A 14,501-nucleotide genomic window follows, 5' to 3' on the forward strand; every position below is an offset into this window, starting at 1 on the left:
ATGGAAACAAGGGAAACACTCACACCAGGGCTGTTAGCCATGAAGTGAGAATTTTCTCTAATTTCCCTTGCCTAGTGAGTCCCTCAGAAGCTTTGCTGGATCTATGGAGTGGTTTCTTTCCACTTGGTAAGAGTGAGCTTTTCCCCCCACTCTTACTCGTATTTTGCTATGCGTTTTGACCCTTTTTTGTGATTGTTGGTTTTGGAGTACACCACTTCAGTAGCCCCCTTCTTTGTGTGTGTCACACAACACCTTCAGTGCCGTGGCACAGGGTTGTTCAGACTTCCCACTGACTCCATTTTCTGAGGCGACTACTGTCCCCCAGAAAAGAGTAAAGTTACCATTAACTTTACTTAGTCAAATTTAACCACAGATCCAATACACGCCATCTTACATGGAGTGCTGGAAGGGTTAACTCTTAACTCTTGTTATCTGTACCTCCTAGAGCATAGTTTCCCTCTTTTAACATTTAGACATGGCTGGTGGCAGTGGTATCTACCCTAAATTTCTACAGCGGTTATCTTATATAACCGTGGTAACATTGTAGGCTATTGTGCTAGCCTCAAGCTTAAACCCGCTTGAGCAAATCCTTTTTAGTTTGGCTCCGGTGTGGTTTATTTTCGCCATTTCTTTTTGTTAAACTCCTTCTTGTGTTTTACTTTGCGCGGAAAACCAGGTTTGCCTTCTTTGTTCACTGTCTTTTGGTGGGCTTCTACCTAGAAGCAATCCTCAAGGCGCCTGGGTGTCTAGGTGGGCTGAATGTGAGGGAGGGGTGTAGTCACCCCCTGCACAGGGTATCCTAGGAAACCCAAGTTGCACTTTGTCATGCTTGGGCAAGGTGGTTGTCCGGGCTGGACAACCCCCCCTGCTCTGCTGGGTGATTGACAGCCAGGCTGTGTGAATGGGGGTTTTGCGCATAAAAGGCAGGTCTCTTGGGCTGGAAGTCAGAGAGTCGCCACTGGAACTACAAGGAACTGACGAGAAGTGGAGGAGAGGTCGACTGCTGCAACTACCCCGTAACAGTGAAGCCCTGCTGCAGTCCTGAGCTATTTACCCTTCAACGACTTCCCTTGAACCTGGTGGGGATAACCAGCTCATCTTCAGCCAGAGGTCGCCTTCGTGGTCGAAATCGCTGCCAGTGTTGTAGTGGTCCGGATAGCCACCTGAAGAACCTCTCCTGTTTTTAAGGAGCGCACCTTTTATTAATTGTCGCTGCTGCCGGCCTCATCCCTGTGTGGTGCGGACCCCTCACATCATCCTTCTTCGTGCTGAAGCTGCAGGAAAGCGTGGGTCTGCGGGAAACCAACAGGAACAACTGCTGTGGCACCAGCTTCGTTCTTTGAGCAAGGTACGGTGTCCTGTTTGAGGAATTCTGGGGGAAATCCCCATTTCTCTACTTTAAGGCTTGTCCTTACTTTTCCCTTCTTATAACTTTTGCTTCCGAACATTGACAATATCAAAGTACTCTTGGCAACGTTGAATCTCGAATCGTCCGACTGTGTGATCCTCGACAACAGGCACCCGGTGTCACTTGACTTTGGCTCCGGCCCCCTTGACTCTTGAATTCCTGTCAATGTGTGTTCTTCGATTCTGTCTGCCTAACCAACATATAGCCTGTGATTTTTGCCCAACGCTCTGGGTATTTCGAGTGCTAAGTGTGTTTTTACCCCGGTAGCATTCCTTGCCGCAGATGCGCGTTCATCTAGTAGACCGAACTGTAAAAAAGTGATCGCAATTGTATTCCCGGTAACATGTTCCGTTTCATAACACTGGTCCATTCAAACACAGGGCACTTACCTTGAAGAATACTGTACAAAGTGAATTGGTTAGTTGTAGTATATTTTACGTGTGGTTTTTGAATTAATAGAAGTGTCATGTTAATAACAGATGGTTTAAAAATAAATGTACTTATATTTTTTACCTGAAACCTTGAGTCAGTGTTTGCTTGAGTCGCAGTAATTGTAGTCCCTTTGTGTAATCTCTGCTACTGCTCATATAGTCTTGAGATGAGCCTGGCTGCTCCGCTACTGCTACCACTCTGACATAGTAGTACAGGCTTGTACCAAAGGTAAAGCTTGTATTGCCACCTGTAGTCTTAATCGTGTGTAGTGGTCCCTAAGGGCACTGCACAGGATTCTGCCAAACAGGGGGGCTCTGGGAACTGGCAACAAAGTCCTTTTACAATATTGAATGAACTGAAAGAGACCATATAGGCAGCATCATGATAAACACCCATTGGCACAGAATTCCAGACTCACTGTAATGCTAAATGGTTGGGGGTTTGGGGGGTGTGGAGACCATACAGCACCATCATAACCACCTAGTGGCAGACCACCAGACCAACAATAATGCTAAATGGGTGGGAGGGAGAGGAGAGAGATTTCCAAAAACAGAACGGGGCATCACATTTAGTCCGACAGTCAGAATCCCACATCATGGGTTAAATAGCCTTCCTCACTACCTCACATAGAGCAGAGCACATGCAATCCTAACATGCGAGTGATAGCCACAGAGAACTACCCGGTGGGACTAAAGGTTAAAAACACACAGGCAGACCACAACGGTCACTTTTAAATTGGTAGATACAATTAGGAAACAGCGTACAGTGCCAATAAAAAGTCCCAGCAGCCCTAGAAGCCACAGGAAACAAGTGTAACACAGTTCCAAAATAACCCAAGTTATCCCATGGCAACGAGTGAGCTACGGTGAGTAATTATTCTAATATTGGTAACAAAATCACTGGTACGGCTAAAAAGCATGAAATTGGCATTGCTCACAAAACTAGAGGACCCTATGGGGCACCTGCTCCATGTAAATCATTGTTAGAGGCACTTTCCAGAAGCTCTCAAATGTTTCCCCATTGAGATCAAGGGGAACATTCCAACAGGCTCATCACAGCAATAAGGAAAAGCTCAGTACAATCCAGTGGAAGAGCTGGTTACAGAGAGAGCACAAGCCACCTACAGACAATAGACATGGTGGTGGAGGTGGGGGTTGGAGGGGGGAAGTTTGGGAGGGAGTCATGGGAGGAAAATCACAACCCCACCATTCGCAGAACCGGGATACCCCTTATGAACGATCTGAAGAATATATCAAGACCCCAGGACTCATGGACAAGTACTCACGCTGCTGGATGATAAAGGTTCATCCCAGGAATGGCAGAGGAGAATAGCGAATTTAGGTGCCAAGTTAACATCAGTCTAGTCACCAGCGAGACCCTCTACATTAAGGAAAATCAAACCAATGATCCAGCAAAGAAGCAGATGCGGACAACCCAAAGCAGCAATAAACAAGACACCTACCAAGAAGACCTGGAAGAGAGAAGCACCATCATGTGTAGAAACAGTAACTGGGTGACGTAGGAACCAGAGTAAGGGACCAGAACAGCTCAGGGGGAAAGAAGCACCAGCATTTGAAGAAACAGCGACCACAGGATGTAGGAACCCGAACAAGGGACCAGGACAGATGAGGGGGGAGAGGAAGAAGCAATCAATTATTAGAGGACGGTCCTATGATGGGGACAATGGCAGGAAATGGCTCTACAAATCCAAAATACAGGTAGCAGTAAGTCTCCTGACTTTCAGGCCCGGGAGACTTTCCACTTCCAAGTGCTTGGTGCAGGAAGATTGAACAGATGGGCAGTATAGAAAAGGCCAGGAAACAGTCCCAGAAAGGGAAAGGTAGTCCAAAAAGGGCGGAGGGTAGGGCGAAGACAAGCCAGTATGTTCACACCTGGTCTTCAGCAGCGTCTTCCACACAATCGGGTATCGATCTCAGGAAAGCATATAATCACGCAGTGAATACATTCAGCCACGAGTGGGCCCTAGCCAGCCATCCAATCCCACCACAGGGCACAGACAAGGGTTTTGGCAGTCAGTCAATCTGTTATAAATGATGGATGATGGATGATGAATGATGGATGATGAATTATGGATGATGGACGAACGAGCTACGACAGTAACAGATCAAGTGACTTCAGTAATGGCAACATCAAGAGACCACTAATGTGAGTTGAATACAATGTACACGGTTCCCTAGACGGCAATGGCTAGTGTCAAGAGACAGATGTAGACACTTGCTGTAGAAAATATAGTGCCTTGAATGAATAAGGCAAGTGGGTTTTGACTTTCTCTCAAATGGCAAATAGTGAGTTCAAGAGAAGCCTTTTTTTTTTTTTTTAACACCAGTTAGATCTGATAAGATAGGAAGCACCAATAGACATCCAATGCATGCACACAGTTAAGAAATGTGTGAAAGCAAATGTCGCTCTTTATCTCTTCAAAAGATCAATTACTATGATGGAGATTGAAGTTGTCTAGGAGCAAATGACACGTTACTCTTTCCCCGAGCAGAAGCCCATCCACTTTAAGGGAAACAATCAATGGTCAAAGATAACACCCGTCTCTTGAGTTTGCACGTAGGTAGATCATGCGTTCAAAGCGAAGCACAGAACAGTTTTAAGCTCTAGATTTTAACTTTCCAGGGGACGTAAATGGAGGCACATGATAGGCAGACCAAAGGCCCATCTTAAAATAAAAAGTACAGGCTGACGGAGTAGCACACACAGCGCCACAGGAAAACTCGAACCCTGGGGGCTGGGAAGGTACATCCATCGCAGGTCCTCGAACAGAGGCGCAAGCAGGCCAGATTGACAGGGAGTCGTGGTCCATTCGTATGCAGCCCAGCGAGCCCTAAAAGCGTGAGTTTAAATGTGGAAGTCGAATTGTATGGATTTTGAGAGACTGCAAGCGTTTGTTACACCACTCCCAACCATAGCTTAGTATAGACCAACATAACATAAATTATATGTTACTCAAGCTGGTACCCTCAACTAATTGCTTGTACTTGTTCTTTAGTAAATGTAAACCATGCTCTTAGCTTATGCAATAGCGCTCTTCATATATATGGCAATATGCTAAGTAATAATTGCTGTTTCCATAGCAGGTGCAATTAGAATTAGAGCTCGTAGGAAATAGATGCGAGATTAAATATTAACTTGCTACCCTCAAGTGCCAGTTTCATATTTCTGAGTACTTCACAACATTTTTCTGGCTGTATTTTGTCAAGTGTATCAAGGGGTGCGAACATTCAGGGAGACTGTCCAAACACTAGACCAAACTCCTGGGTCACCCCTTATCATAAAATATGACTTTTGATTCCATGCCCACTTCACACAGCCCTATCTGGGGTGGTGGGGTTGGAGGGGTAGAAATCGCACCCTACCTGGGTAATTGAGTCAAGGCTGACCCTACAAACCGTCAAACACACAGGATGTAGTTCGGGAATTCTGAGGTCTTTAAACCAGTGTAATTTAAACCACAACAAAAACTGAATGGGGGTAGGGGGCAGTTAGGTCAGTACAACTGCCATTTTAAGCCTGCGCCATGGTCCACATAGACAAAGGAATGGCCCGGAAGAAACTGGCTAGGACTGGGGGTTAAAGATATGCACGATTACCTGAAGGGCTACTGTAAAGGACTTTTAAGCGAACAAACATTTGCCTAAACTAAAATGGGAGCAGAAAGGGGAATATATTGGCGTTGAAGAGGGACTGCTTTTTGCAGGGGAGGTATGATTCGTTCTATGTTTGGGATACTTCTCTGTGAAAGACAGTGAGCTAAACACTCTGGGTAAGTCTCTAGTAACCAGGACTAATGTCTAGCAGAGGGACTCCCAGGACCCCCTTGTTAATTTGCATATTTAAGTAACTTTGGGTCTCACCCTAAGTTACTAGGGGAATCCAGACGTGGACCCCTTGCTCAATATTCTCAGAGAGGCACAGCTACACCCTACTCATGAGGTCCAACCAGACCGAAACACGTGTCTGGGGTTACTGTTGGTACTCTTGTTCAGAGGAGAATTGACTAGCATTTTGGTGCTGGACTGATATGTTGGGATATTTCTTCTGTGTGAAAGATAGTGAGCTAAAGACTCTGGGTAAGTCTCTCATAACCAAGACTAATGTCTGGCAGAGATTCTCCCAGGACCCCCCCCATGTTAATTTGCTTCGTTCTCACGGCCATGACAGAAAGGGGAATATATTGGAGTGGCAGATGTTAGGGACAATTCTCTCTTTAGGCTGAATTTCCTAACCTAGTGAGTCCCCCAGCAGCTTTGCTGGATTTCTGGAGTTTGTTTTTTTCTCCTGCCAAGAGTGAGACTCTTTTTCTCCCACTCTTGGGCCTGATTTATGGTGTTCCTTGGACTGTTAATGTGTTTATTTTATGGACTATGGGGTCCATTACTCCATAGGGTCTCATGTGTTTTTACCATGTGTGTTACACAGCACCCTCCGTGCAGTAACACAGGGGTGTCAAAGTGACACCCCACCATAGACTCCATACCCTGGGACGGCCTACTGTCTCCTAGGGCATGTAAAGTCACCATTGGCTTTACTAGTCCCAAATTATTAACAGAAACCAGTACAAACCATCATATTGTAGACGTACTGGTCGGGACAATTCGATTGCCCCAGAGTCTGTTAGTCGAGGGGGCACGTCTCCGTCCCCCCTGATCAAGTTGTGGCAGTGGAAACTACTTTTTATATCCGACCGCGAATATTTCCCTATGGGATTTTCCCATTGTTCGAGGCTACCAACTTTAATTAATTAATTCTCATAGCCTCGAACATACCGCCGGTTTATTTAATTATTAATTCACCGGTTGGTATTTTTTGCTAGGACTCGATTCTAAAATGGCGTTTGTGTTCTCTTCTGTGACTCCAACCCAAGTCGAGCCCTTTGTTCCACTTTTTGACGGGCTTCTCCACAGAAGCATCCAAAAGTGGTGCCACTCTGTCTGGGTACCACAGGGGGTTTAGGCACCCTGGACTGAGTTACCTTGGTAACTCAAGTCGCACTCTTGTTTGATTGGCCCAAGTGGTGAGCCGGCCGGCTCACCACTTAGCATGTTTGATTGACAGCTAGGCTGAGTGAATGGGGGTATACTGCATAAAAGCAGGGCTTTTGGGACTGGAACTTCAGAAGTCGCCACAGGACCTGAGAATCCGACGAGGGAGAAGCTGAGCCGACCTACCACGACGACACCACCGGTGGAGCCCTGCGGAACCGACTCACCACTTCCCAACGACAGAGAAGATCTCCCGGCTGGAGAGGCTTCTTCCCCCGACTGGTGGGCACAACCAGTTTACCTTCTTCTCTTCGCACCCCAGACCGGTTTGTGGTCGAACTGCCCGTGCCAAGCACACCGGCAGCCGGATAGCCACTCGCCACTGAGCCGCGAATCAACGGACCGCTCCTTGTACCTGAGAAACTCCGCGGCTGGTTTCTTCCCTGGCAGTGCAACGGACTCCTGTCTTCCTCCCCGACGAGATCCTCTCTTCCCCCGGACGAAGCACCGACTTGCATCTGCTGCCAGGAATAACTGCCCCTGCTGGAGTGTTCTCACCACTTTTATGTACCGTGTCCGCCAGGCCTCCCTTTCTAAAGATTGCTACAAGGTAATAATAACCCCTTAACCTTCTGGACGGGGCTGGCCGCTTTGACACTCTAACTGTTCCCTTTCTTTGGTCCAACTCCTTTTTGAACCGTTACAAGACTCTTGTGCACTGCAACCATGTGACCTTGGACACATTTCGTTTAGATCCTCTTAAAGCGGATCCGGCCTACTGACTCTGAATTCACAGTGTTACTTTGCCTTCCTCTCTTGTTGTGTTCGTGAAAAAGTGTTGGGATCCGTTACAATTTATTCTCTGCTTTTCTCGCCCTTTTTAAACCGAATTATTAGAGTGCCATCTACGTTAAGCGCTCACCGCTGTCTGAAAATAAGTGGGGCTTTACTTACGACTTGTCTAATATTCTTTTAAGGGAGTGTATATCTTTTAGTGACCATGTTTTTGAATTGCTTACTATTAGTGCCTGTGTGTTTTTCTAGATGTGGTTTTAAATAAATAATTATATCTCTTTTACACCAAGCCCTGGTCAGTGTTTACTTGTTCTACTGTGTTCTCTTGACCTATTGTGAATACTCTGTATACTGCCTAACTCTTCTTGAGGGAAGTCCGACTGCTCAGCCACAGCTACCAAGTGAATCTGTGTGGTACAGACTGCTACCAAGTGGGTTTACTGCCAAACACCTGTAGTCCTAAATCTTTTGCAGTGGTCCCAGAGGGAACTGCACAGGTTTCTGCCTAACAGCAGAGGTGCTGCTTTTTGCAGGGGATGTATGCCTCATTCTCGCTGCCAAGATAGAAAGGGGAATATATTGGAGTGGCAGAGGCGCTGTGTTTTGCAGGGATTGCGTGCCTCATTCTCGCTGCCATGATAGAAAGGGGAGTATATTGGAGTGGCAGAGGCACTGTGTTTTTCAGCGATTGCGTGCCTCGGTCTCGCTGCCATGACAGAAAGGGGAATATATTGCAGAGGTACTGTGTTTTGCAGGAATTGCGTGCCTCGTTCTTGCTGCTGTGTCAGAAAGGGGAGTATATTGGAGTGGCAGAGGTGTTGCGTTTTGCAGGGGATGTATTCCTCGTTCTTGCTGCCATGACAGAAAGGTGAGTATATTGGAGTGGCAGAGGTGTTGCGTTTTGCAGGGGATTTATGCCTCGTTCTTGCTGCCATGACAGAAAGGGGAGTATATTGGAGTGGCAGAGGTGTTGCGTTTTGCAGGGGATGTATTCCTCGTTCTTGCTGCCATGACAGAAAGGTGAGTATATTGGAGTGGCAGAGGTGTTGCGCTTTGCAGGGGATTTATGCCTCGTTCTTGCTGCCATGACAGAAAGGGGAGTATATTGGAGTGGCAGAGGTGTTGCGTTTTGCAGGGGATGTATTCCTCGTTCTTGCTGCCATGACAGAAAGAGTGCGTCTACGGAATGTGACTCTTTGTCTGTGCACCCAACAGTAATGGAAGAGACTATAAACAGCAACCGCATATTAGGCCCTTTCTTAATACATGGATTCCAGAGACTGGATTGTCCTGCAGAGACACATTGCTATGGAGGTTGGAACTTTGCTACATTCAAAAGAATCCAGCAGGCCCCGATTACCAGAAAATATATCACAGTTCCATGTTCCTAATATTGCTTGCAGAAGGTGCACTTGTGAATTATAACAGAAATAAGCTTTTCATTCATTTTCAAAAATGGTATCTTGCAATGTATTTTGTTGAACTAAAAGAATAAAAAGATTAAATGAAGAAAAGAAACATCATTCGAAGTTCCACTGCATCTTGCCATGCCTTTCATTTAATGTTGAATAAACCAAATTCTGTTGGTTGTTAATAGGACAAGTGTTACGCTCACCTGGAATCCACAGGGACGCCACCCAGCAGGGTTACTCGCTGGTATGCTTCTCAGCTTTGCCCTGATGTGGTCTGCGGGGAAGGTTCTGCCTGAAAATACAGGCGGACTGTGTTCAAGACTGACCGACTGGGGTAAGTATCCTCCCTCCACCCCCGTATGATTTCAGTCCCTCTGGCGCCCTCTCCTCACCTTGTGGTAGAATTAGGTGTGCTCTCCGTCCTGCCTTCTTTGCAGGGGCGCGTTGTCATTCATGGGTGAGTGCGGTCCAGTTACTTCACCGATGCCGGCCCGTTTGTTATTGTTCAGGTAGGTCTTATTGCTGTTCTTTAATTTTGTTGCTATCCTGCATGCCTTTCTTTGTTTAAAATGTCTCTTTTTTCTCCCTTAGGTATGCGGAGCTTCAGCGCGGCGAACTGGCTTGGTTGAGCCCCGCTGGTAAATGATGGCGCATTAAGAGCGCTATGACGCGGTGTTCTTCAGCATGAGTGGAATGTCCGGAGTGGTGCCAGCCGAGAGGCGACCAGCCAGGTAAGCCTTTTGAGCAGTTTGTAATTTGTAAATGTCTCTACTGCTTTCTTTAATGTTGCCTCCATCTTCCTCTTTCAGGTCTTTCTGTCCGGGAGGCGTGCAGATTCGAGGAAGCTGTTCTCAGTAACTGCAAGTGTTTAAAGATGAAGACTGCAGGTAAGATTCTGCTGCTAATGATGTTCCTTTTGTCTCCTTGCAGGTTCTGCTTCTCCGAGGTTCGAGGGAATAGCTGGACACGGTGAGCGTCACGTTGCAAGCTACAAAGTAACGCGAAGCGTGTTGTCTTGCTCGGGTGTGGTTTAAATAGCCCCAACAAAATAGTCCTGGTAAAGTATTCCCTAGGCTACCACACCCAAAACACTAGACCGCATAGCTTGGTTCTTAGGAACCAAGCTATGTGGATGCCTCCATGTTGGATGACAATACAATAAAGTCGTTCCCAAGCACATTGTTTTTCATGGTGTATGAGCCTGGTGCTATAGGTGCCAGGACTGGCCCCATGAGGGCTTTTGAAGAGGATGCCAGGCTCTAGAGGCCCGAGTCCTGACCCCACCTGGCCAGTGGGTTTGCCAGAGGGGGTTTTGGGCGAGGGTTGTGACAACAAGTCTCTACAAGTAAACTGGCTTTGGCTTGGAGCAGCACAGCCACAACCTCTGCAATTTCCATTACAAGGGGACGGAAGCCATAGGATCATGTTTAAACTAGTTTTAAAGACTACGCCCCATAAAGATTGCCAGATGCGAGTTAATGAATATTAGTACCTGGTGAGCGGTGTGTGGCAGCCCCCCAGCCAATGACGAGGCTTAGAACGGGGTCTTTACCACACTGTGAAAGACCGTGCACCGAGCCTCCTCAGCACGGAAGGCCACCATCTTCCCTCACCGGGAATGAAGCCAAGTATGCTACCCCTGTGTCCTCTGCCCCCTCAACCCCCCCCAACCCCCTTTCCACATATCCTCTACCCTCCCTACCCCCACCACTTAACTGTGCTGCTCTGTCCCTTGGTGGCACCGGGAAGTTCCCAGCACAGTTCCACTATGTGAATATCCATCACGTAATGGGAGAAGCGACTACGTGTAGTCCCTTCTCCCAGATCCATATCGGCCATGTTTTTTGCATTTTGTTTCTCGAGTTTAGAAGCGGGTTACATGCCGTTTCTCAACTCGAGAAAAATAAACCATTAGTACCCCCAGTACAACGTGCCAGGATCCTAACATCAATAGAACCCTGTGGGACAGGGTATTACCGGTCTGGTAATGCCCAAGGATTTACAATCCTGAGCGAAGTGAGGGCTTTAACGTAACTGACATCCCGGGGCATTACAAGACTGGTAATGCCCCCCCTCCCCACCCCGGTTCTATTGCTTAAAAAAAAAAAAAGGAGCTATTGCATCCCTTAATTTTAGACCCTTCATAATAAAATCCATTTAACTGAAATCATGGTACTGCGGCAAAGGAAAATGAAACTAGCATGGGCACATATTAGCATGAAAGAAAATGTGTGTGATGCACTGCCATTACACCTGCAGGTCAAAAACTGCATTTTTATTTCTTGCCGAGCAAAGAAAAAGTGAATGTGCAGTATTGTTACTCCAAAATATATTACATTTAAAAATGTATACCTCTATAATCCAATATCATAGAAACTTGAGACAAACAAACTTATAAGAAAACAAGTGTCTTGCACCCAGTATAAAATTCTCCTTGGCGAATACTCATCACACAGAAATGAAGCATCTTTAATTCTTCTTCCCGACATACACATTACAATACATTCATTTGCCAAGTTAGATAGCTGGCACACAGATAGAAAAGGCGATATATAAATATTTAAGGATATAACGGGAAGGGGCTGAAAGGAGTCCAATTGTAGACTGGTTTCCAGGCAGGCTGGAGAAAGAGCCTTTTGACAAGCAGATGAGCAGGCCATATATTGAAAAATGGCTTCCAGACAGGCAGATGGAAATGGACCTTGCTATTTTGCAAAAACTGCCAGAAAGTCCCACACTCTTCCCCAAAATGAGAAGCCACATTTAAAATGCAAGTAGGAAAAACTTAATAGAACACCAGATAATACTATATTGCTGTCCATGGTAAATCCCGGGAATAAGAGGAGCTCAAGGAGATACTAGTTTTGATAGGAGCACATGAGCAGTATAAGACAGAATTGCAATGTGTTCTGTTTTCAAATGTAATGTCATTTTCCTGGAGCCCAGTGCATTTTTGGTATTGAGTGGCACAGAATAAAACGGACAGCATTTCCTGCAACGCAGAAAGCAGATGGTTTATGGAGAATTATACCAAATTAAAATAGAATCCATGGCTCATGCCGGCATTGAATCACGTAGGCCATAGTGTTGTCATGAAATTAATTAATCAATCAATCTTTTATAACGCGCTTACAGGGACCAATCTCTAAGCGCGGGACTGAGATACAAACCTGTGTTGCTCTGCGTTGTCTTGCTTCCAGAACAAGCACACTGCCCAAGCAATCCTCCCTAAACACTATTGTTTGAAGGAGTATCAGTCAAAATCACAGTCTACTCAGTAAAGACATGCCTGCGCAACCGATTGTAGTTCAGAATTCATTCTATTGAGTGGGAATCATGGGAAATTTAAAACCCATGCAATCCCTGGTCTGTAAATGCAGAGCTGGTAGCCCTACGTGAAATGTGACGGGCAAGGGGGCTTTAACATTCTACCCTTTTTAAAGAAGAATAGATCTCCAGTTCAACATCTGTACATAGCAAGTCAGATGAGTCAAATGTGATGGAAAGCTTTAAACACATGTTCGTTGAATGTTGTGCACACCTACACAGACTGAAAGTTGCATACACGTGCTCAGAGAAGACTGCCCGCGCATGCGTGCACACTCCTTGAGAGTATTTTCCCAATTGAAACCTGTAGGAGCCAAATGCAATGGGCTATTCTTCATCTTTAAAGCACATACACAAGCTTACTCACTCTCAGCCCCGGGGACCATATGAAGTGAATATTTGCATGTAAATGTCATTTATCCAAGTAATGTTTCTCTTATACCATACTGTTTTTAAAACTGGAAAAAAGCAAACATTTCTGAAAAAGTCAATTGGTGTAAAAACACTGGCCGATATAGAAATTGCAATTCTCAAGAAGCTTTTATTGAAAATGGCAAGAAAGGCCTCACTTTTCTTAAGCTATGGGTTTCCCTACCTAACACAACTAACTAGGCTGCTCTGACCCTACCACTAATACTGAACAACTAAAGTCTAGGAGAATGACTCCCTTCTCCTGGGGACGCGTCTCAGAAAGTCTATCAATATAGAATTTTCAGCTAGTCCTTGGCCATCTCTCTTAACAGTTAGTTCAGCCCACCTATCGGGCTTTTCCACGCCCCTTTGTTCCCTTTCTTTTGACAGTTCATGTCCCTCTGTACATATGCTCCAAAACCTAGAGGTTTCTTCACTGTGTCCTTCTCATATGAACTTGAAAGTCTCTCTCTGACACCAAACTTATATCTTGAGGATTATTAACAGGCGTCTCCTTAGCACATCTTGTAATCCCCTGATCTCTTGGCTTATCACTGGGACGAATATGATGTGTCTATTGACGATTTTCACTCTTGTGATTTGGTCTTTCACTCGGACGTGTATGTTGAGCCAAGTAATGATTCCCACGAGTCTTGCTACTTGGTCCTCACTGGGACAAGTATGATGGGCCCGGTAGCGAGTCTCACTCTTATTAGCTTGTCTTTCATTGGGACGAGGATGATGAACCCAGTAAAGATTCTCACTCACCTTCTTAGGTTGCATCTTACTGGGACGATTTTGAGGAGCCCAGTCATTATTGCCACTGTTCTTCTCTATTTCTATCTCAGTGGCACCAGTGTATGTTGCCCAGAGGTGGTTCTTCCTCTCCTTGAAAACTTGTGTCCCACTGGAAAGAGTAGGATTACGCCAATTGTTCTATTCATTTTTCTCGCTGCGACGATTACGACTATGCTTCACTCTCCGGGTCTCCTGCTCTCCCAGTTACCTTCCTTGTAGTGGGGCTGCATCATGGGGTCAGCATTCTCCTCCTTCATTACTCTTCCTCTTGCCAGGATGGCTCTTGCTTTCGATTCCCTTTCCTCTTCTAGCACCTTCCAGGCTGCTTCTAGGAGAGTCGTCTGAGCTTTGGTTGTGTTTTTTTTTACTATCCCAGTTCCAGCCCCACTCCCTCTTCGTGCATCCCCCTTCGGACAGGGTTCAAATTTACAGGCTCTCTCTAGCTTGCCCCTCGAACAGTGCAGCTCGGGCAGCTGTTCCTTCCAGCTCCTCTCCAGCATTCCTTGTATGTCCCCTCCTGGGACTATTAACTGGAGGGGCAGCCCAAGTGGCGGAACCTAAGGCTGAGGTAGACAATATATCACATACGGGGGTAGCCGCCTGACAATAGTTAGAACATACTCTTGGTTCTGTATACCATTATTAGAGAGAGGGGGTGTGGTGTTTACAAAGGTCACCACTAGTCCAAACGTGTGTCAAAGTCTGAGGGACCCCAAGGGGTAGAGGCTACAGGTACATTTATTCGTACATGTGAGCACAGTACTGACAGAAAAAAAAGGCTTTATGTGGTGCAAAATTATAACAAGCTATTAGGCCATCACCAATCAAGGTATGGCATCTTGATGTTTTCAAGAACAATCAGGCAGCATTTAGAAACATGTACCCTAAAGATCTTCTGCAACAGTAAGT

General features: G+C 46.0%; 1 protein-coding gene across 9 annotated transcripts in view; it reads right to left on the minus strand.

The window, feature by feature from the left end:
• Nucleotides 1-14,501, minus strand: part of LOC138566143 (zinc finger protein 773-like) — a 225,801-nt gene that overhangs the window by 196,631 nt on the left and 14,669 nt on the right. The gene's annotated exons all lie outside the window — the stretch shown is intronic.

Source organism: Ambystoma mexicanum, chromosome 2p (genome assembly GCF_040938575.1).
Source record: "Ambystoma mexicanum isolate Mex_15411 chromosome 2p, UKY_AmexF1_1, whole genome shotgun sequence".
Taxonomy (NCBI): Eukaryota; Metazoa; Chordata; class Amphibia; order Caudata; family Ambystomatidae; genus Ambystoma; species Ambystoma mexicanum.